Source organism: Lonchura striata, chromosome 3, assembly GCF_050655825.1.
Source record: "Lonchura striata isolate lonStrDom1 chromosome 3, ASM5065582v1, whole genome shotgun sequence".
NCBI classification, from domain to species: Eukaryota; Metazoa; Chordata; class Aves; order Passeriformes; family Estrildidae; genus Lonchura; species Lonchura striata.
In genome coordinates this window covers 46,029,363-46,052,587 of record NC_140705.1, presented here as the reverse complement: position 1 = coordinate 46,052,587, position 23,225 = coordinate 46,029,363, and the positions used below count along the sequence as shown (strand labels likewise).

Sequence of the window (23,225 nt, the reverse complement as noted above, 5' to 3'; positions counted from 1 at the left end):
CCTGTAATTAAACATTCAGGGTTTGAGGAACCTGGGAAAGAGCAGTCCTGTTTGATCCTGTGAGTCCATGAGCAAGGATGGGCACAGCTCAGAGCTGTGAGCAATAGGCCATGGCACAGGCAGCTCTCACTGCTGCTGCACAGCTGAGGGGGCTGGGGAAGGGTGCTGTGGCTGCACTGGGCTCAGGCCATCAGTTCCCTTTTGTGCCACAGCACAGGAAGACCTTATCTCCAGTATAACTGGAGCCAGCAGGGTTTATGTCAGAGACTAGCTTCCCTTTTGCCATGCCCCCCTTCACCCATGCTTTTAAAGAGAGGGTTTCTCTGGCTAAAAAGCTGCATTTCACGAGGACAGGAACCAAAAGACAGTTCATTTCTATGGAGAGTTGCTATAAATAGCTTGCTCTGTTAACATAAATTCTGTCTGTGAATCCTACAAATGGGGTTTTATTCCAAGCCTACAAAATGCTTTGTATATCCTTGTTACTTTGTACATGCTGGTGCTGGTGCTTCCCCCCACAGAATGAGAGGTAAGCCTGACACTTGCAGGACAATGTTGTTCTGTCTTCCTAAACAGGCTTGTTACAGTGTTAATTTTTTACATCACTGATACCAAAAGGACCACTGGACATTTTTAAGGCAAGTAGGGCAGGACTTGCTGAAGTCTGCGCACATTGGTTTTGAAACCTTCAACTAGGCTGCAATGTTTTCTGTTCTCTCTCTCTACTAATGCTTGCAGCAAGTCTGGGTCATAAGCTGTAGCTACTGCAAGCCTTGAAAGCTTTGCAGGGCTTTTAGGAAGCTTATAATTGTTCCACTGTGAATCCTAGAGGATTGCCTAGGAGGAAAATGTCTTCCCTTACTGCTCATGCAGTGAAAACTCAATGGACATAAATGGTCCCGGCTATATGATATGCATCTGTCACTCTGCAGCTTTTTATTTTCTTCCTTTTACATAGTCTTGGTACTGGAAGCCCTCTCTTTGGGAGAAGATTTTCATTTTCCATTTAAATCCATTTCTGCATTTGACTATCTGATGCTCAGTCCATATCCCTTCCCCCTCTTGGGGGAAGCCAATGAGCTGTTGAAATTTTCATAGAGCTGAAAGATGTGACCCAGAGGTGTCTGTCTGGAAAAGGGAAGTGCTTTGGTGTTCAGGCAGTTGATAAAACACACGTGTTTATGAGGAACCAGTCTCTCTCTTACTTTTTGTACTCTTTTTTAAATTGTGTCCATCTGCTGGTGGAGAGCACTGTTTTCACTCCCCATACGCGTGTATGACAAGGTCAAATACAGATGCCTTTCTTGATACCCTTCCATGCATAAAGTGCTTCGAAGAACTTGTAGCTCTCTGTCTGTGGGGGTGGGTTGGAAGTGCAGTAAGCAGTGGATGGGCATGTGTGTAGCATGGGGAGAGGAAGCAGACAAACACACTGGTTGTTATCCAAAGTGAAAACTGCAGTGCATGGTGAGCAGGGCATCTTGACATGCCAGGTAGCATTTCTGCACAGACTGTCCAGCTGCAGTGGCAATGGCTTTGTGGGACTGTTGTGATCCCAAACTCTATGGACAATGTGTCCTTTGATGTAAAAAGTATATGCGAGGAAAAGAACCTGATGTTCTTGTCATGTACAGTTTAGGTTTAAAATATTATTATTGATTAGCTGCTGCTGATGGTTTTTACTGTTGAAATCTTCACAACTGGCCCTCCCAGATTGTGCAAATGGTTTTTTGGCGGGGAAATTAATTAGCTGGCTTGCATATTCAAAAGAAAGAGGGGAAAAACATCTCATCTCTTTATTGCTCTCAGGCGTGCATCCCTCTTTTTTCCATAGGATAGTTATGGATATATACTTCCAGGGATTGTACCGTCAGCCAGTACCACTCATACATTTTGTGGAGTTCATAATCAAATGTGTTCATGGCTGAAAGTGGCACACGTGCTGCTCTGAATGTTCCTTCTCAGATGTCTCCTGCTTTGGTAACCCACATTCTGCAGCTGGAGGCTGTGCTCCAGGCACCGCATGAATGGGGCGTCTTGTGCTTCAGCGAGGCAGAGTGAACTGGATTCCAGGTCAAAATCAAATGTGACATTTCCTAAATGCGTGAATCCAAACTAGTTACAGCACTAAAAAGCGGAGCCTGTGAGTACTTTCTGTGTGTTATTTCTCACTGTTTTTCTCGAGATGGGGGGGACATTGAATGTAGGTTTATTATTCTAGTTATACCTGTAAGACTGAGAGTAGGAAGAAAATAAACCAGTGTCTCCTCATCACACAGGGGGGCAAAAGACTTATCCTTACAGTACCAAAAACCAACTTCTGTTGTTCCAGGGTGAGGGTATCCTGTTTACAAACAGTGGCCTAGATATTACCTGCCAGCACAGCTCCTTAAATCCACAGCCTGCTTCTCCCTGCTGCACTGTTCTTCACAGGCACAGCGAGAGCAGGCAGTGACCCAGATGCGCTGCTCTGAAAGTGCCATTTGTTTCCAGCACTCAGCATGCTGGCAGATTTGACACATGGCTACACACGCATCCGTCACTGGACCAAAATACGCCTCTCCCATGCTGTAAAGGGTGTTGTATCAGATAAGCCACTACTGACAGGGCCAGTAGCTGTTCACACATCCTCTGAGGTGTGTGGCAGTGTGGGTGCATGGGACACCTGCCCTCTGAATGTGGAAGGATTTTTTGAGCTTCATGATGCAGTCCTGGTGCTTTTTTTTTTTGACTACTTAAACTTTCCAGGTGGTTAGCAGGCAAGAATTTTGCTACTACATGCTTTGTTACCAATGCTACAAAAAAAAAGAAAAAGGAGAAAGGCCTTTTTCCACTTCTGTTTTTTGTCAGGGAGTACAGAGATGTGTTCTTTCTCTTCTCCTATTCTAACTACAACTTTATCTCTGATTCCTTTCTCTACAGAGCTATTACATGCATACATGCAAATATGTGTCTATACAAATATGTACTTACACACACACATACACACACACACACACACACACACACACATACATATATATATATAGATATATATATAAAATCACCAGAGTCATAGGTATGTAGATATATAAGGTTGTTAAGACTGGAACATAAAACTAGCTCTCTCTCTCCTCATGCAAGCTATAACCTCAATCAGTCTTTTTTCACTTCTCTGTGGATACCAAACCATCAAGTCTCATTCAGCATGACTAAACAAATATCCATTGATACCTCCCTTCCTCCCTCCACCTGCAGCTTTCCCCATTATCTCACACTGCTGTTCACATGGACAACACCAGTGTCCCTCAGCCAGGCCAAAATCTGTCCATCTCTTAGTTCCCTGTGTCTTTGCTCTGAGATGAGCAGATTCTTCTTGCATACAGTCTCTTTATAAATGCCCTATGCTATCCACCCCACACAGTTGAAATTCACATCTAAGCACTCATTTGTTGTCTTGAATTACTGCAACATCATTTTCTCTGGCACCTTCAGATTGTAATTCCATCTGTCTAGAATGTCTTCACTAATGAAATTTGCCCCATTTCCTCATTTTTTAGTAGTATAACCTTCTCTATGTACTCCTCTACTGATTTCATCATTCAGCACAAGATACCTATCTTTATCACCAAAGACCCTCCCTTCCTCTCTATTCCCATCTGTCAGCCAGCTCCAAGAGGGCATCTCTCTCCTCCAGCCTCCTGTGATGTCTGGCTCCTCCAGTGCACGAGTTGCTTTCTGACATGTCATTACAGATTTTCTGCTGACCTAACTCACCCAGTTAGTATCAGCAGGACTTCTTTCGTCTTGTCCTTTAGGTCTCGCCTTTAAAATGTTCTCTTTTTGTCTGGGATTCAGGCAATGCAGAGAAGCTCACCACCCATCTTCAGCTTTCAGAGTGCAGCACTTGCACAAGTAGTAAGCACTCATTGTAATTTTAGACCTTATTGAGATTAAGGTCTTAACCAGCATCTCCTGTCACTGCAGGCTTTTAAAAATAGGCTCAACATGCACGGTAATAGCAGCATTGTAACCATGGCAATGGAAGGAAGGCAGGGCTTGCAGGCAGGGATCTTACCAGACCAACTGGCATGTATGAGGGCTGGACCAGGGCAACACGGGGGAGAGGTTTCAGGCTCAGGAGGGGACTGTGAGCCTCAAAGCGCATCTCCTTTACCCCAGCTAGGTCAGGTGGCGTAATAAAAAGAATAACATAAGTATAGTTGTTCCTGCCTTGAGCAGGGAAGCCACCTGGGTGGTCATTCAAGGTCCCTTTTATTCCTGTAGCTCTGTTTTAATAGGCAGAGCTGACTTCTCCTTGTCCATGTGCCATGTGTTTGAGTGTATGCTGATCTTCTTCTGATACCAACAGAAGGCCTCTGAATATCAAGAAACCAGAATATCCTCATTAAGGATCTTCTTGGAGGATAGGAGAGTAATATATCGCTCTTTGTGTGGAGGCTGGCTTTGTGCAGCAATAAAGAATGAATATTAAACAGGAAATCAATGACACTTCTGAAACATGTCTGAGACAGAAATCCAGATGCTGTATGAGGATATAGGCCCTTAAGCCTTATGTCTATGCTACTCTTTTTTCTTTTTTTCTTTAAAGCTGCATCTGCATAGTTGGTGGTGTAAGAGAGTGGCATAGCAAGAGAAAAAAACAGATCTTTTAGCCCAGTTTCCTGAGGAAGTGGGGGTTAGGCTTTAACTCAGTGTGTTTGTACTCTAGTCCTCCTCTTTATAAGTTTTCAGGCTGTCTCCAGCCAGGGAGAGGCCTCAGGGGCAGCGTTTGACTTCCCAGCCCTTTCTCTGGGAAGAGCTCTTTCTCTCTTTCTCTAGCAGGGACGTGGGCTGGGAATGGTGGCAGCAGGAGCAGGGTGCTGCAGACACCCCTGGAGCAGCTGAGCAGTGGATGCAGCAGGGCTTGTGCAGTAAATGTGACTGGGTGCTGTAAATGCATCTGGGGTATGGGAGAGCCAAGAGCACCTGGATGCAATGTGGGAAGGAAGGACTCTTATTGTAAACTTAGCATTAGCATCACAAGTCCAGATGACCTGGAAATTCACTTTCATTTGTTCCACCAATCAGGCATTTTCTTAATCTTGAAAAACAAAAGCCAAAAAAAAAAAAAAAAAAAAAAATAGGGAGTTTACACTGAATAGTAATGACATTTAAAATCCTTAGAATATTTCAGCAAAATAAATGCTTTTGTGTGGCTTCTGCACTGCAAAGAGGTTTATATTAATGTTGCCCAATCCTGTAGTTACATAAACCTTGTATTTTTCTGGTTCATACTGGGACATTTGCTTTCTGAGGGAAAACCTGTTGTCTTTTAGGGCAGTGTGAAAGAATAAAGACTTGATCTAGAGCTTGATGCTGAAACATTACATCAGTGCAAAGTCTTTTCATTCATAGTTCTAGTGTGTTGTCCTGAGAATTTAATTTCCTGTTTGCACTATGGGAGAGTCTTTTTTAGAAGCCACTAAAGAGCAGAGGTAGTTGTTTAAGGTATTTTTTGAAGGTAAATTGTCAAAATACAGTAATTTTTGTGGTTGGTCCTTTTATTTGTTTATGTATTTATTCATGTTATTTCCTGAATATAGAATGCAGCAACATCCAGTCTCATCATTAAAGTAAGTAAATAAATAATCAGTAAAGTAGCATGAGGGACAGCCTTCTTTTTTTTTTTTTTTTTTTTTCACTTATCCCCATTCTCAGCCCATTGGTGATTTTTGCTAGGTTTTGCAATACTTCTCAGATTTCAAGGTTATATTCTCTTCCGTTTTGTCTTATGTGACAATGAAGGGCCTTATTTATTTTCTTTACATGTCTCACTATTAAAAAAATAAGCCAGAAAGTCAATTTTTTTGTTCTTCTGTTTCCAGTACTCTTGTTTATTTTGAAACTTCCAGAAAGAGATAAGAACAGCTTAAGAAAAATGCTCTCTAGAGTAATCCCTTAAAGAGCAGCAAACAAACATTGCAGATTGGTCCTAAAGGCTGTGCTTCCTTTCTAGGCAGGGAGAGAGGTGGGGAGAGAGGATGTTTTCTTTTTAGCTCTGCTCTAATCATCCGATCTGGGATTTGATATGCTCCACAAGACTGAAACCACTGCCTCCTCCTGTCTTCCCCCTTCCTGCCTCTCAGAAGATTAAAGTGAACATGGCAAAAAGGAAACAGTTTATTTTCAGCTTGTTGTAGTTAATAATTAGTTTACAGTGCAGCATTCTCATTGTTTGTATTCTAATCATGTTGCTATATTCTTTTCTTACACTGTTTACTTTTCACATCACAGACCTTCTTTGATACAGAAATAGGTTTACAAATAGCCCATTCTTGCAGAATTTCAGCCTCTTTTTAACATTTTTGTATTGCACATCAGGAAGTGTGACACATGTAGGTGGAGTATCTTCTGCAAAGCCTCGCCTTGCCTGCCCCCCCATGCTTTCTTTTCACTCGGACAATTTGGAATTGCAGCAGTTGTGAAACCACAGTAGGAAGCAATCAAGCCATTAAGGTATTACATGTACAAGATATAAGTATTATTTGGCTCATTTAAAATTAGCTAAATCCATGTATTGACTGAAGTACAAGAAGTCCTTAGTAAACAGCCCCAGTTTGTCCTAAGAGATACTTGTGCTGAATTCTTTTAACCTTTAAAGCTTCAAAGTAAATTTGTCAGGACTTTAAGTCTGTGTGTTCCCATATGTGTATTTTTAATGATTTCTTCCATAATGGGAATAGCTACTGAGTACTGATGGGTACTGTAATATTGCAACACTAGCATATATATTCTATATATATTCTCTGTGTATGTGTTCATTGTATGTCATGGAAAAAATGTCCTTAATTAAAACCTTGCACACTGATCAAAGCACAAAAATATTTATTGCATAACTAAGATTCTGTCTTAAGTGGAAGGGGGAATTTGTTTATAATAACAATTGATGTAAAAGCAAATTTTTATATACAAAAAAACTACATTTGCATTGCAATGTAATTGCACTTCTAAATGGCCTTTACTGCTTCTGAAGAAGGTTTGTAAATACACTCTTTAGCCAGTTTCTGCTAAAGGTCCTTTTGGGTCAATCCTGTATCTTTAGAAGGAAGGCATTTTCTTCTATGAAACAAACTGGAAAATTAATTATTATTAAAACAAAAGCTTCTGAAACCTTCCATTATGCATGGGGTTTTTTTCCCCTGCTGTATTTTTTTAACTTTCATAATGATGCACTTATTTCTGGCCATAGAAGTGTTTCACTGATGCCACTGGGACACTGGGCAGGTAAAGATGAGCAGGCAGAGGGTGTGAGAGAGGGATGCAGCACTGGCTCTAGCCACCATGTCCCCGCATCACTGTCTACCTGTGCCCTCCCTCAGCTCCAGAGATGCCCAGCAGCATTTCTAGGAGCCAGCTCAGAGGAATAGAGAGTTCAGTCTATTTTTAGGACTATGGTCTCCATTCATTTATTTTTAAAAAAATGGTTTGGGGCATAGTACTTCTCATTTTTCTGCAAAGAGAAATGCAAGTGCTCTTCCCGTAATTAATGAAGTATTTTTTTCTACTATTTTGAGAACTGAAGTGTGCTGCTACAGTCACATGCCTCTCATGTAACACTCTCAGTCTGAGTGCCTACTCAGTATTGAGCTTGCTAATAGCTTCCCCTATGGATTGCTCAGCTCCCGTGGCTGCCCACGGCCTCCTGACCCAGGGACAGGAGTTCCAGGGGGAGGCTGAGCTGTGCATGGCCTCCGTGGGAGGCTTTTGGCTCACACAGAGCTTCACTCCCGCTTCTCTTCCCAGCAGTGCAGATGACCAGGGGTGCCAGAGGGTTTGGGTTCCTCTCAGAACACTTTCAAAGGGCAGGATTTATGAATGGGCCATGAGTGCCATCGCCATCACCTTTCTGTCACCAGTGGCTTCACTGTGTCATTTTCCACTTGCCAACCACTGGCTGTCCCACTGTGGGTTTCTTAAAGCTGTTGGCATCTTTTGATTCTTTGCATCTGCCTCAGCTGGGTGTCTGTACAAATCCACACTCTCTGCCTGTACTGGGGCTTTCCATGCAGGAGTTGCAGGTCGGATGGTGCCATGTTTCCAGATCCCAGCTTTATTCTGCTTTCAGCTCTGCCATGGTGCAAAGCCAAGCTGATGCATGGAAAAGGGATTGTGAATGAAGATTTTGTTTAGCTTATCCAGCTTGAAAGCAGAGAAAGGGGAAAGGTACTGATATCACCGATACTGATCTGGCATTATCGAGAGGCTTGAACTGCCTGGGTGAGGGGCACAGCCCAGGGTGAAGGAGAGCAAGCAGCTTTGGCAGGGCTGGAGCCACAGAACAGGGGCAACAGCTGACAGCAGCACATCTGCTAAAGGTAAGTCAATACAGCAGCTCAGCTTTTGATCTTTAGCACTGTTTATGGGTTTCTTTCTCTTCACAGCTCCATTTTATTAAATCAGAAAAAGTTCAAGCAAAGCCTGTGTTTTCCCAGTGTTTTCTTCCCACGTTTCCTGTTTCTTAGGACTTGTTGCCACTGCAGTGGTGACTTTGTATCTGAGTTCCTTCTGCTCCAAATGGAAAGGGCAGACGTGTTTTTAGACAGGAACAAATTTAATGGTGCAGACAAACATTCTTGTTTTGAAACTGCTAAACTACTTTTGGACTCCTTGAACAGAGGGACCTAGTTGTCCTTATTTACATCTTGCATGTGCAGAAGCTTTCCAGTAACTGTTTTAGAAATCCAGTGACTTTGACATAAAAAAATGCAGAGTGCCTCTCCCATAGCCAAGATTCCTCTTTCCAAGTTTTGACACTGTTGCATGGGAGGACAAACCACTAGAATAGTACTGATTAGTATAAGTCTTCTAATAGTGAGTGGTTGGTGTTTTTTTCCCTTTGCTGTTCTCCAGGATTGGGTCTGGACTTGTTGCAAGAGCAGATTTTGTTGGGAGCTCTCTTCCTGCCCTCAGCTCTCTTCCCCCAAGTCTGTTGATGACAGGGCTTTTTCATATCATGTGCCAGCTATCTGGGACCTCACTTAGAAAGGGGGTGGTTTCAGGCTAACAGGGAGGCTTTTGTCTCTGTGTAAGAACAAGCCTATAAGCTTCCCTTAAACTTTAAATGTTTTATTGTTGGAAAGCCTTCAGATGTTCACAGGATAAGGGCTCTTTATATATAATCTGGCATTGCACAGTAAAGGATTACTTTATGTAAGTTAAGATGTGCAGTTCCTTTATAAACTGGCTGTGTAAATTCAGCATGTAGGAGATTGTTTTTCTCCTTCTGTTCAATGTTGCTTCTAGAAGGGGTTTCTTGGTTTTGGTCAGTTGAAGGTTTTTTTGGTTGTTTGGCCTTTGGTTTTATTAGGGTTACAAATCTTAGGTGATAGGAATAGGTGGAAAATGCTGCATGCACCCTATTAAAAACTGAACATGCTTCCATAGATTTGTTCAAATAGCAGTATCAGCAGAGTCCTGGGTGACAGAATCTTCAACCAGTCTGTAAAGGGTAACTCGAGATTGTTAGAGCAGAGTCCTAGTAACCTACTACTGAAAGGAACTTTTTGAACCAATTCATGGCCCCAAATCTGTGTGCTATGATGTAGTGAAACATAAGCATGACTGACATTGAAACAGATTAAAAAGGCAAGCAATTACTCTGAAGAGACTAACCTACACTTTCTTTACAAAGTGGATCCAGCTTATTTATTGGTTACACATCCTCATCCAGACATGTTCCTTTGTAAACTGTTCAGCACGAAAAACTTAATCATCCCAGTTTTTGCCAAGTAAAATAGCAGCCCAAGCACCAGGAATGCCTGCTTCTACTTGAGGTTTGAAAAAACAGCAGCAGAATCATGTTGCTAATAGAAAACTGACAGATGTTCATAATTATGTAGATTTTCTTCTGTGTTTGAGTACCATAAACTCAATTGCATCCACTGGCATTTGAAAAGTATGTAAGACCACTTATGACTTCAACCAGCCACTTCCTCCAGCTGGGTAAGACTCGTATGAACTGCAACATGTACCAGACCAGCACCCTCTGTGTGGTTTTTATTCTTTCAGTCGTGTTATTATCTGTTTTCAATGGTGGGTAAATTGTCATTGAACAGTTTTTGCTTCAATGAACAATCAAGGAGTTTTTGTGGGTTCCCATCTAGGATTATTCACAATGCACTTGATCCGAAGATCCTTGAAGTTGGTGAGTGCTGATGGATTTGAGAGTGCAGGCTTGAGCAAAAAGTACTTACCATGTCTGCTTTCAGTGCTTTCTCTTTTGTCTGTAGTAATAAACTTAATTCTGATCCCAGTATGAGCTGACAAAAACATATCTGAAAGCTGATGAGGAAAAATAGGGGTTGTCTCATGAAACAGACAATGTCATGAAACCGAACACACAAATGTCTAGTTACGCTGCTTGCCACATTGTTTCACAAAATACTTCTTTACCAAAAGAAAGTGACTTTTCCACAAGGCTACATAAATGCACTGCTGATATATATGTAACACTAGGGGGGGAATATAGGATTTTGGTAAAAGGTGGAAGTTCGTTGAAGTTCGTGCTGCCTACAGGAAAAGGCTGTTCTTGGCAGATAATAACTCTGATTATTCCCCAGAAGTGTTTTGCTTTTCTTTAATGTTTCAAATCACATTGCTCTGAGATTCAACGCAATGTTTCATGTCCACTGGTGTGCTAAGGATTTTCTGTATCTTACCATGTAGGAGAAAATGCTTGGACAGCTTTCATTTGGATATTAGTTGGATAAACCATTTGTTTCCTCTTCTATTTGTTATGGATAGAGCACAATTTTCATCATCTAAAATCAAGCAAAATGCTTCCCCAAGCTTTCTATCTGCCATCCCTACAGTTCTGAAAATCTTGCAAGACTAGAGATGTGGCAAATTGTGTCTGCCTCAGATTTAACAAGACACCCCTTTCCCTAGCTCTCTCTGCTAGTTTTTGTCATACATGGTCTCAGTGAAAGGCTTGGACTAGACTCCCTTGGCATGTATTAAAGCAGCTACCTGCATTGCCATGCTGTAACATGGGAATGTTACATGTTACAAGTGGAGCTGTAGTCTTGGTCCATCCTTTCCATTATTTCTTCCCTTTTACCCTAGAGTCAGCATGGGCCTTTTTCTTTTTTATTTTATTTTATTTTATTTTATTTTATTTTATTTTATTTTATTTATTTTATTTTATTTTATTATTTTTATTTTATTTTATTTTATTTTATTTTATTTTATTTTGTCACTTGCAAACTTGTTTGAAGAATTTCCCCAGCTTGGTTTAATCCTGGTTGCTGCACAGGCATTTGTGCTGGGGTGAGGGAGGAAGGCGGAGAGGAAAGGAGTGCTGCCAGGGCTGCATCCCGAAGCTCCACACCAGTGCTGGGGGGAGTTCAGCCCCTTTTGGCAATGGTGCTAGCCCTTGTCTTTCAAGTATTCCTGAGACTGGCAGCACGAAGTACAGTTTCCTTATTTGTCCCTCCTCTGAGCAAATTTTTAAATCAGTCTCATGGTGTAGAAGAAAATAATGAGCTAATCCAGAGTTGAGGTGCCACTGGATTGTTTTGGACCTGGCTCATTTCTTAAGCTTCTAATTTTTCTGCATGCAGATTTTATCCAATTAGTTCAGAGGCAAAGTAGAGTTTCTTGACTTGATGTTTTCTTTCCAGGCCAAATGCCTGGAAGCTAGGGAGGGAAATAGATGGCACCGGAATAATAACCACCTTCCCTGAATTTGAGCAAAGCAGTTAAGACCCACTTTTTTTTCAGTGTTTTCATAAACTTTGCCAAATTGTACAAAAGGTGATGGGAGAGGAGGGGGTGTTCATTTTTTTTCTTCATTCCTTGATATACCTACTCTTTTTCTTAATTGCTAAACAAAGAAAGCAGAGAAGATGATTATGTTTGTTCTTTTCTGTTAGAAAATGTCTGTTCCTAAAATCTCTCGCAACAGCCTCCTCTGATTTGTAATGATGTTTTTTTTTCTTTTCTCTCCACCCTGAACCTTCCACTCAAAGTCTGAGCTTTATAATATCAGATACCTTCTTACTAATCGGGACTTAGAGCAATGTGATTCAGTTTCTGTGTTTTAGAGGAATAATTATTTGGTTATTCCTTAATAGAAATTTTAATTTCGTGACCACTTTTTATGTAATGATGACCAGTAAAAATAATTTTATTTAAGAAGCCATTCCCCTTTTGTTTCCTGTTTATGCCTACAGCGTCTCCCAGGAGAGGCGCTGGCACAAGAGTTGCTGTTTCTGCAGCTGAGGCAGGTTTTCTTGATCAGTAGTGCAGGGCTCCAAGTCATCTGTGTATAGCTGTGAAGTTACTCAGCCAGCAGTAATTTCACAGATACCTCTCTGGTGAAAAGTTCAGCCATGTACTTGGGGGAGAATGGGACTTAGAAGCAGTTCAAATTTAATCTGGCTTCACTGGTGTGGACACCTGAGCACTGAAAATTATGATTTTCTCCATTTGCTGCACAGTCACCACTCCCAACCCAGGGCACCAGCAGAATCCTTGCCTCCTCCATTTTCTAGGAGCTTACAAACTAAACGTTTTAACATCATTGTTAGTCTGTGCTCCATGAGTTATTCTTTCAAAGATTTTGCCTTGAGGGAAAATAAAGCTTAGCTGTCATTTGAAATTTACTCAGGGTCAGCAAAATGATGGCATTTGTCACTTTTGCTCTCCATCTTCTTCAAAAGGGTCCTAGTGTGTGTCAAGCTGGATATTATGTTGGCTTCCTTCTTCTCCCTCTTTGTTCTCCTAGAGAATGCCAAGTAATTAATACAGTCTAAAAATGAAGTGTGGCACAACCCCTTTTTTCACTTTGTGTAGTTTTCAAACAAGGAGGCTGTCATGAACCAGTTTGTTAAAACAGAATTACTTAGAGATACTGGGTTGACCAATTTTTTAGGGTTGGATCTAAAATAATTGGCACATTTGCTGTGTGCTGCTGTGCATTTCTTGTTGTTGACCTTGGCTCCCTGAAGTCTGAATGGCCATCATGTCAGTGACAGTGATGTGTCTGAACAGTCTGAGGGAGCCCTGCAATTATTTTAATATTTTGCATAATACTAGTGAAATTCAATAATTAGTTGTGAAGGTTCAGATCCCATTACCTCCTTCCCTAAACCAGGAAAAATGGTGGAAGTTGGTCATAAATGTTAGTAGAGAGAGAAAAAAGTGTAAAATAATTTGTGGTGTTCCAGTCACTTATTATTTTTCTCCCTTTCTCTCTTATTTTACAGGGCATGCTTTTGAGCCATTTGTGAAGAAATGTGGTGAATGTAAACTTGCTCTGTTTTGGGGCGAAATTGTGGTAAGTGGTGCTGTCTGAATCAATTTTGGTTTTCAACAAGAATTTCATAAAGATTGTTTTAGCTTTTTTCAGTTTTAATTGGTTTTTTTTTTTTTTTTAGCTTTTGAAGGTATAGAGATATAGTTGATTATATGTGTTCTTTCTCTGGTACGAGACTTGCAGTATGAAAAGCATTGACAGAGAACAGCATGCTGGGCCTCAGGGCAAGGAATGTGTTTTCATTTGCTCCAGTGGCATCTGCTTATTGTGTTTGTAGCTGTTCCATTCTGCTGAAGAGTGGTTGAGCTAAAACCTGGAGTAGAAGAAATAAAAAGGCCTAATTAAAAAACAAGGGGTACAAAAAAAGCATGCTAGCTGTATAAAAGACCAGAAGCAGAAGTAATGCAGAGGAAGTATGTATTTCCCAAAGTGGTGGGGGTGTCCAGTCACTCTACAATCTTTCCATCTCTTCCCAGAATGTCTGACTGACACCCTTGCCATGTGGAACTAGGATGGTTTGCTTATGTCTGAGAGATAAGGAGATAGTTAATGTGTGCTGTACCAGTTTTTCTATTCCTCCTTTCCATACCAGATGACGAGCTTTGCTGCTTGTCTGACTGTGCTTATGCAACACTTCCAGAGGCATCAGCCTCCAACAAACTTCTCTGGTCCTCAGTGCTCTGGAACTATGGCATGTTGTGTGTCTGTGCTGCTGAGCTGCACCACTCTGAAGTAGAAGGAGAGAGAGAAGAGCGGGAGGTAATTATTGACATGTCCCAACTAGAGGGAAGTAATTCAGAGAAAGCTCTTCCAACCTGCAAAAAATAGAGGCAGCAGATCTGGAGCAGTGGGCTCATTTTGCTTTTCACTCTAGGAGACCATCAATATACACAGTTCTGGATAGTGCAAATCAATCACCCTTCGGAAAAGAAACATGTCAGCAGAAGACGGTGTCCCTGCTTTCCCTTGGCCAAGCAGGCTATTGGGCTGGTGCTTTTTCTCCAGGCAGAATGTGCAGATTGCAGATGAAAACTGGCTTATTCTCCACTGGCAGAAGACTTAAGAGTCAGATAGCCTGCAGGGTAGAAAACTGAAAATTAAAGACTGGCTCTGTGAGAACACTTGTTCTTTTCTACCATTAAAAAACCACCAGATGTTGTTGCATCATATAGAAAGACCTGGATTAGCTAGCAGAAGTTTAAATGTAAATGTAGATCACTTACCCTTCTGCAGAACATGTACTCTTAGAAACATTTACTCTTAGATAGGATAGTCAAGCCCAGAAATTCACAAAGAAGCTGTCAAACACATGAAAAGTCCCACCCAATTTTACCTGGGTAAACCCTACTGCAGCTCATTCTTTTAAATTATTTTCTCTCTTCTGATCAGCTTTTCTGTGTGTTATAGGTTTGCATCTATATCCGTATGAGAAATACAAACAACAAATTTTTAACTAAAATTTGGTTGTAGGGCCACAGATGAGCACAGATCAGAGCATGAGTTCATTAGTCCATGAGATTTTGTGGTGACTTCCACAAAACTTTGCGACTTTACTACAAAAGAGGGTACAATCTATATCTAGTTTTCTTTTTCATGGTAGTACTGATACTTGATCCTAAAAATTGTCCAGTGTTCTTCCTTACAGATTGGCTGAATTTTGTGTGAGTTATGACAAAGTTCACAGGTGAAAGAGGAGAACTGTTTGGAAATAGTGATGCTTTGTAACACCAAGGGAAAAAAGTTTATCAGCAGACCTAGTAGTTGGATGGTTGTGTTCTAATTTCTGTTCAAAGATGCTTCAGCTGAGGCCAGCCTGGTCTCCATGACTGACCTTAATAAGAGAGCACAGTTGAAAAGCAGCAAGGGGAAAGTGACAAAAGAAGCACGCTTCTTAGAATCCTGGAATAATCCTGGGTGGAAAAAAATGCCACAAAGCTGCCAAGAAACTTGTACAAACTGTTGTCTTGTCCAAACCCTCACTTGAAACAGGTCCTATTAGGTCAGGTTGCTCAGGGCCTTGATTTTCAAAATTTAGCCATCTGAAAACTTTACAGCTCTTCTGGGCATCTGTTATGTCTCACCATCCTCAGAGGGGAAAAAGTGCTTTCTTCTTGCTTCTTGCCGTTCTTCACTGTCTGTCCCTGCAAACTCTGCATCTTCTCTGCCTGTGAGAGGGAAATCTTGAAGAAGAGCTCAAAATCAGGAAAGTTGCTTCCCATGGCTCCATGGAAATGTAGTGGCATGCAGATGCAGTAAACTTGCTAGTGGGGAAAAAAGCAAAGCACAATATGGTTCACAGAGGTTCTACTTGGGCAATGTTTCTCAAGCTGTAGTTGAAGTTCAGACTTGAAGAGCATGGCTGCTTGACTTGGGTGAATTTTGAAATATGGAAGAGGATTAGATGACAAACTGATGCACCTGAAAACTGTCAGTTTTCTTCTCTTGCTTATAGTGATGTGAGTCAATGAAAAGAGGCACTTCTCACTCCTGGGTTGTAAACATCCTGGAATTTTTTCAAGTCAGTCTGGAGCTGGGTTTGTGCTCCAGGATTTTGCTCTAAAATATGTTTTCCTGCAGCCTTTAAAATGTATAAACAGAGTGCAAAATTTGTTTGTTTTCACAGCTGTTCTTTTCACGCTTCCCACTTCAAACTGTTTGCAACATCTTATTTTGAGGTAGAATGATTAGGGACCTTGATTTTCTCATATGTAAGGATCTCTGAAATATCTCTGACCCCACTGTATGTTTGCCTATGGCATTACAAATTCTCAGAGAGTTTAAAAATAATTGTAGAAAATGTAATGACAAGGAAACAGTTCTGCCCAGTCTCTGTCCCTAACCTACTGATTCAAAGAAGTACTGGACATCAAGAGGACATTTTGAATTTATTTTGACATAGCTCAGAGGCTCAGCAGTTATTTATTCATCTTGTATCAAAGTCCTAGAAAAGGTCATGCAGCCTCTAGATCAAAAATTCATAATGGATTTAAGAGCTGATTAGAGATGTATACTTGAATGCTGGGAGGGGAATCTTGGCTGAATTTAAAGCTCCCTCAGCTAAGCTGATGACAGTGTGAGATGACCCTTCATGTGGTGAGATTTCTGTGAAGCAGCCTTGTAGATGCCAGAGCAGATATTCGTGTGGCACTGTAGGTTTGTGTTAACCATGTCATGTCACAGAATGACCACCCTGCCACATCACAAGAAGTCACAAGAAGCCTGACTGATGTAGGACAGAAAACCTCGGGGTGATATCTCTTTTATTTTTTCTCACAGTCACACTGCTCTTTGCCAGTCCACACTACCCTTGAAACTTTTGCCTTTCAGAACATTTTTTTTATTTCTAAGCATGACTTACACTGTACAGTTTGGGGCTCTGTCCCCATCCCTGCAGTTGGTTACAGCCATCAGGATCAGGGAGGATAAAGCTGTGAAGTGAATTGAGGGACTGCTGTACCACAAACCTGACCTGCATCTTTCTGCACCAGGAGTGCAACTGAGCATTCGTCCATTTCCTGTAGACTTCCTCTTCCCAAAAAAAGCTGTGAATTCTTCAATGACAAGCCTTGATGTTGAATGTGTATCTCAGAGCTTGGGAGTCCATGGCTCTTTTCCCTCCAAATTTAGATAGGGATACCTTCCCAAGTTGAGGGCTTTTTGATGTTTCAGCTGAAATCTGAGATACTGTGCTTCTATTTGCACACTTTTCTGTAGACTAGAAGCAACTGCACGTCTTAAACAATAGATACAGTTATTATATCAGTAGCTCAGATATATCAAGGAAAATTTGGATTTCTGCTAATACACTCAACTACTATTTTGGGGTTTTTTTCTCCCCCAAGAAGAGTCAGGTTTTTCTTCTCTCTTTATTTCATAAAAAAAAATTAGCAGGTAATGGCTGCTTTGATTTTAAGAAATTATACAAAACCAGCATCTGTATACATAGTAAATTTGTTTGCCTTGAGAAAGACTGTGATGCCCTATGCATTTCTGGTGTCCAATTTGTATGGTACAATTATTTATATCCCTGATGTCTACCAAAAATGCTATTGAATTTCTCTTGATAATTCTTCACACCTGTCAGGTTTCTGACAAAAAGTATTATAGAGCAACTATGTATTATCTGTGCTCTCACTACAAAAATAAGCTACTGAGACTTTTGCTTTATTACCTGTATCCTGCCATACCCACAAGAGGATTTGCCCAAGTCGTTAGCTGTTCTCTGTAATTAGGGCTGACCTGATGCATTTTGGTCCTATTTCTAGCAGCTTTTCGTTTTCTGAAGTCATTCATTTGGGCACTGATGTGCCTCAATAGTGTAGTTCTGTTGCATATCTTCATTATCTCTTCCTTTGGGGTGAGGATTATCTTTCTCCTTAGGAAGGAAAGTGTGGGGAAAAACTTGAACATTTTGATGTATTTGAGGCTTACCAAGATTTGCTATGCTATGCTTGTAATTCTTTCAATTTTAGTCTGTTTCTTTTCTTCCAGTCTAATCCATTCAGAAGATGTGAATGTTGATGCTGCTGGGTGTAGTAAATGCTAAATCTGGTCCATAAGATTCCTGAGGAATGTGGTTTGTCCCCTGCCCGGGACTGCATGTGTCCAGTCCCAACCAGATTGGATTTAGTCTGCTCTCTGTGAAGCATTGTTATACTTGTGTTCACTTTATTAAATCAGATAACCCTACACAGCGAGGTTACATTCCAGTCTCCTGCAGAAGAGATGTTTGTGTCTCAGACTCTGTAATTTTCCTACATTTCACTGGTGATTCATTTTTGTCCCTTCCTCCCCCACACCCTCCCCTCACAAAGTTTAAGGTGATCCAATTGTTGGAATTACTCAGCAAAAGGAAGTTGATCTGTGGGCCATCTATGTGGATGTCTGTCCCGCTGTAGCCACTGGAGAAGAAATAGGGAAGGACTGTTAAACCTGCAGGTGGAACAGAGCACTTCAGCCAGCTGTATTTCCCAGCTCTTGTGGCTGCTCAATGGCAAAGATGTTTGCACTGGGTCATGATGTTACAGCAGCTTGAGTATCCATTATAGGGTTTAGCAAGTGCTAAATTGGTTGTATTTTTTTTTAATCAAGATAATAAGCCTTTCAGTTGCTCTTTTAAAAGAAAAACATTACATTTTGAAAATTCAGATGTTGCTTTAGGGAGTGTTACATCAGTGTTGCTCTTTTCTGTATGTGTATTGGTGCAGTTGATAGATAAGCTCTTGTTCCATCACACAGGCATGTTTCACACCTTACGTTCCCCTTCCTCCCCTGCAGAGAACTGGATATAAACATGTAGGTGATGCAGGGCCATCCCACCTTTCAGGAGGTATGGAATTAGCTATGGAACAGCCTTGCAGCTGGTCTCATGGTCAGCTCTGATCACTTAACAGTGTAACTGAAGCTTCAAGCAGGCAGGTGCCACCCAATTGGTCGTGGGATCATTGTAGGTGGGATCTCCACGGAATTTAGTTGCTAGGATGCATCACCTCCTTAGTGAGCTCATGCAAATTAAGGTTTCTTTTTTCAGAGGTTAGTAATTTAGTCATGTTTGGGAGTTTTCTGCAGACATCAAAACACAAAGATTTTGCCTTGACACCTTGCAAGTTTATGGTCCAAATCACAAAACCTCTTGAGCTGCTCAAGGAGTGACCAGAAGCTTTTCACATTAATAAATCACTCCAGTTTCCCATGCCTTGCTTCAGAATTAGCTTGAAAAATTTTGGCTGACGTCATGCCAAAAATCCAAAACAGCAACAAAGCAAGGGGGAAAAAAGCCTCCCAGCAGACACCCAGCATGGAAAATACTGCCAAACTTGGGTCTGTTTGTGCCAAGATTATGTGTGCAAGGCAGCAACAGGGTCTTAGGAGGTAATACTCTCAACCCACAGCTAATGAGCCCTGCAGCATAGGGAGTGAGGATCACTGTAGAGAGCCTACATAATGCTGTGTGCAAGATACAGATCATATCTGGGAATAAAAAGAAAGGATAACATGATCTCTGGGAATCTGATAAGGCCATTTCTGCGGATATTACTCTTACTAAAGGAATAAGTGTTGTAATGGCAAATAGATCTATAGGTAGAGTATAAGCATGTGGGCAGATGTAGATTTTCCTGATCTAAGTGTGCTGTATTTTGCAGTCCCAGCCACAGCACTGCTTTCCTTCTATATTTCTTTTATGAGATACAGGAGGAGGGAGATAGTTAAAGTAATTTTCTCAACATTAATTCTGCCTCATCAATACTTCATGGATTTAATAGATTTTAGAGTTACAATCATTTTGGAGACTATTTTATCAACCAGGTTCAATGGAGGTTGCTGAAACTAAGTGGAGGACAGAATGTATGTGTGTGTGATACAGGATGCTGTGGTATCAGGATTTCATTATTATGGGATTTGCTTAGAAAATTTCTCAGTGCTATTTGTGAAGCTTTATGTTGGGCATTAAATATATTGTGTATAGGCAGGTGATCTCTTCAATAAGAGTTTGGCACAGATCTCCAGGTACAAGTGTGTCTGTTTTCACCTCATAGCATAAGCACACTGCTCTAGTTCTTCATCTCTCATTACACCTGCCTCTTGTTTAAATGCTCATGTGACGTAAACGTAATGAAACTGCATATAAAGGAGCATGAAGAGGAGGACAGATCTCATTGCAGATTACCAAAGCTGAATATTTTTGGACATTGAGTTACTTATATTATCATTCTGCTAAGCTCAAAGATAAAAGAAAGCTTTGGATGCAATCCAGAAAAATTAAGAACAGAAACTAGTGTAAAGATGATGCATTAATGCATGTCTTGAGAATGCCTGCAGTGCTGTATCACAATACCCATTCCAAAATAAAAATTAAGATGGGTGGATCCTTAAGGCCAGTGCTCAATGATGGGGGAGATTACTGCTTGAGGTGTCACACTCCATTAGCTGAGGTGGAAAGCTCTATTAGGGTGTGCTCCACATCATTCTGCAGCTGCCCTGCTAGCAATGGGCAACAACATTCCTGTGCTCCAAGGGGTCCTCTGCAGCCTCCACTGGTCTGGAATAGTCAGCTCTTCCCAAGACATATTATCAGGCAACTCACTGGTGGTGATTTTTAGAAAATATCCAGTGAGCTTAAATTCATGACACATTTGTGTTCATGTTAGCTCTGAAAACCTTCTCATAAATAGCATTTTGTCCTGGTGACCTTTATACCTGTTCAGCACCCACCTATAGGATTCTACCTAATATAGAAAGTCATATTGCTGCTATTGTTTTAAGAAGAGAAAATAATAAAAGATTCAACTGTGTAAATGTCATTCCTGCCCAGCCTGTTTAGTATTACAAGACAGGGAGAAGTCTGCTTTGAGATTTTTCCTCTGACAAAAGCTTGAAATGCCTTGAATATTGTGTGCATCCTTGATCGTGTCATGCAATGGCAGTAGTGAAAAATACAAAATCTACTATCTCGTTCTGCTAGGGTTTTGAATGCTGTGCTGAGTGCTGAGGCACTAGTCTTCCTAATCTTACAAGGTGGTGTTGAATCCTGTAACAACCTTCCAGGAAAGCTGTGATGGCTTGCATGACTGGAGGGCTGCAATCAATGGATGGATACAAGCTCTTCAGAAGGGACAGGAAAGGAGAGGAGGCTTTGTGTATTAGGGAGTTTTCAGACTGTGTAGAGTTGAGGAGAGTGACAAGAAGATGGGGAATATCTGTGATATGAGGGGCAGCTGAGGGAGCTGAGGTTGTTTAACCTTGAGAAAAGGAGGCTCAGAGGGGACCTTATCACTCTCTGAAACCACCTGAAAGGAGGCTATAGCCAAGTGGGCCTCTTCTTCCAGGCAACAAGCCATAGGATGAGAGGACACAGCCTTAAGCTGCACCAAGGGAGCTTTAGTTTGGACATTAGGAAGAATTTCTTCACAGAAAGGGTGATTGGGCATTGGAATGGGCTGGAGTCACAATCCCTGGTGGTGTTTAAGGAAAGACTGGATGTAGCATTTAATGGCATGGTCTAGTTGACATGATGGTGCTTGATCATAGGCTGGACTTGACAATCTCAAGAGGTCTTTTCCAACCTAATAGATTCTGTGTGATTCTGTGATTCTAGGATTTCAGATAGCATTGATTTACTGGCTTAAGTTTTGTGCTGTTACTTTATCAAACTGCATTTCTTACCTTATATTTTGTTTTATGCAAAATTATGATAACTAAAGGTAGTGACTTTACAGACAGAAGGATAAAAATAGCACAAGACATTTTAGATTATTTGTGAAATTATTAGTTAAAAATAGACATAGGTGTTAAATAGGATCTGAAATGTTAACTACTTTGTCTGGTTAACAGACATTCCCCTTCATGCAGTTAAGATGCTACATAGAAAGAAGACTCTATGTGAACAAAACCTCAATTGTACACTATGGAAACAGGATTTTGTGTCATCTCTTGTCCTCTTTTGCTGCCTATCAAAAGTTAAAAGTTTGTCTTTTTCTTCAGTGGAAACTTACACCAAATTGAAATATAGTATGCTTTAAGCTAGGGATTGCATCAGTCACCAGCATCTGTTACTGAGGGCTGCTGAATCTGTTTAGCTGTAATTGGACAGAATCATCAGTCTGGGGAAGTCCTCATTTTCCACGATATTTGTTGCTTGTGCGTGACACTTAAGAGTTTTTGTCCATTTTTTCCTTCTCTGCTAATTCCTCAATATTAGGGAATTAATGTCTCTCTGCATGCCATTTACTATCAAACATAATCCCTTTTCCCCCTATTTCCTTCCATTTACATCCTTTGATGAGAAATATTTAGGCCACTACATGCCTTTATTCTTGTCAGAGAGAGGCTGATGAAAGATCTGTTACAGGAAATTCTGCTCTATCTATAGAGCAGGTTATCTCAAAATGCATGCTTAGACATATAGAAAGCAGAGACTGACAGCTGATAGATGCTGTAGACTTCTCACTGTTTTCTACCATGGTCATTATACCAAATGTGTCAAAACATAGGGAAACAAATTTGTGTACAAGTGAAGGGGCACATTTTTTGGCAGGGAAAACAATGCAATATCCACTGTCCTATTTTTAAGAGACCCATTACAACCATTTTGGTATCTGCTAAATGTCTTTGTAGAAGCCCAAGATCATTAAATTTGCTTTTTTTCAATGCTTTTCCTGTTAAGTTTTGCCCTCTAACTGACCGTAATTACACAGGAAGGCTTAGTTTGAGTTTAACCACTGGCTTTCCTGTATGTCATTGGATAGTGTTGGGAGATTATCAGGCACAGTTGTAAACTATAGTATATGTCTTCATTTTATTTTTTAGATTAGACTGTTTATAGGCCAAGTTTTTCAGATGAGAGAGAGAGGGGGCACTAATTAAAGCTGACAAAGCAGAAGGAAAGCCTGTGTTGAACTACAAGGCTGTTTGCAACAGCCTTTTGCTCACTCCAAAGAAATAGGACCTTGCTAAAGACACAAGCTATATTTCTAGTGTAAAACAGAATTTTTACGTGTTGGTACTAACGTGTTCACCATTTCTGTGTTAGTGCAGCATGTGCCTGCCACGTGTGTGTCACCCTGTACATGTGGTGTAGGTGTTATCCAGACACAGTTACTTGTCCAGTCATGTGTGTGGAACATGCCATTGGCTACTAGCAGCAGCAGCAGATCTTGCACAGAACTGCAGCTCTGCTGTGCTCTGAGCAGTTTCATGTGGAGTATGCTCAGCAAAAGGTGTTGCACTCTTCATCTAACATTTCTTGCAGCAGTGTGCAGAGGGACTATGTATTACATAGCCAGCAAAAAGCAGCCAAGCTTGAAAAGACTTCAGAAGGTAGATGGGTGTTGGGAAGAGCTCTGAGGAAGGAGCTCTGTTTCCAGGCAGAGAGGAAGCACTGGAGCTGCTTGCTGTGCACAGCCAGTGGTCTGTGGGAAGAGCTCAC

At 41.1% G+C, this 23,225-nt stretch overlaps 1 protein-coding gene across 4 annotated transcripts in view; it reads left to right on the top strand.

Moving 5' to 3' along the window:
• The window catches only part of FYN (FYN proto-oncogene, Src family tyrosine kinase), a 135,783-nt gene that overhangs the window by 46,136 nt on the left and 66,422 nt on the right, over positions 1-23,225 (top strand). For all 4 annotated transcript variants that reach the window (XM_085575024.1, XM_085575023.1, XM_021555486.4 and 1 more), the window contains exon 2: positions 13,251-13,321. The gene's annotated coding sequence lies outside the window, so the exon portion shown is untranslated. The remainder of the gene's footprint in view (positions 1-13,250; positions 13,322-23,225) is intronic.